The following is a 1,193-nucleotide window of genomic DNA, read 5'->3' on the forward strand; positions in this document are numbered from 1 at the left end:
TCATCTTAATTCTACTCCTTAATAAAATTAGTAGTCATTTAATATGGACACAGTAATAGATACATTAAGCTGGGGACATCTTACTATAGATCTCAGATTACAGTATTCAGGTCAGATTAGTCTTTCTTAACCCTAGCATGATACCAATCTAGTTGTTACTCTTTGGATCATGACAGAATTTTTCCATGACCATGCTCTTATATGGCATTTTGGTCTAGCCCATTTTGATGCCAGGGTACGTCACAGCTAGCCGTGGGTCCATCCAGTCCCTCATCATGACACCGCCTTTGGGGTGCTAGGGACTAAGGGCAACTGAGGCTTAGATTGAGAAAGCAGATGCCTAGGTATGAAGTATTATTTGGTGTCATTTAACTCCCAAGTTACAATGTCAGAGTATTAACTATCTTCCTATGTCTATACGAAAAGGGTGTTGCTCTAAAGTAATTATGCCAAGGACATAAGGAGAAGAGAAAAGCAGTTTTTTACACAGATTTCTGAGGATTCAGACCTTACAACTTAACAGAATCTGATTAGGAGAAATATTTGACAGACCAGTTGGGAAAGGAAAGCACAGAGAGGGAAGTTACAGAGAAACACAGAAGAATGGGAGTACCTCAGGAGCACTGTGGTAAACCTAAGCTCCCTCTGGCAAGGGAGGAAGGACATACCAATGTTAAACCTAAAGTGTTTATAGAGCTATATTCCAAGAAACAGAGGAATGGGAGTGCCTCAGGAGCATTGTATGGGTGTAATCCAATAAACCTTAAACTCCCTGTGACAAGGGAGAATGGACATACCAGTGTAAAACCTAAAATGTTTAGAGCTATATTTTCAACAGAACAGTGTAGTAGTTGGTCTGGCGCAATAGCACAGCGGTTAGGGCGTTTGCCTTGAACGCGGCCCTTGAGGCTGCTCCAAGTTCGATTCCTCCGCCCCTCTCGGAGAGCCTGGCAAGCTACCGAGAGTATCTCGCCCACATGGCAAAACCTGGCAAGCTCCCCGTGGCATATTAGATATGCCAAATACAATAACAACAAGTATTACGATGGAGACACTATTGGGCTTGCTCGAGCAAATTGATGAACAATGGGAGGACAGGGTGGTAGTGGGAAGATAGGGGAAGTTGAAGATAGAGGAGATTGTGCTGCGTCCAGCCTTCTACACCATCCCACAGCTGACTCTCGGGATCAGAG

The sequence above is a fragment of the Sorex fumeus genome, unplaced genomic scaffold (genome assembly GCF_029834395.1).
Source record: "Sorex fumeus unplaced genomic scaffold, SorFum_2.1 ptg000134l, whole genome shotgun sequence".
Taxonomy (NCBI): Eukaryota; Metazoa; Chordata; class Mammalia; order Eulipotyphla; family Soricidae; genus Sorex; species Sorex fumeus.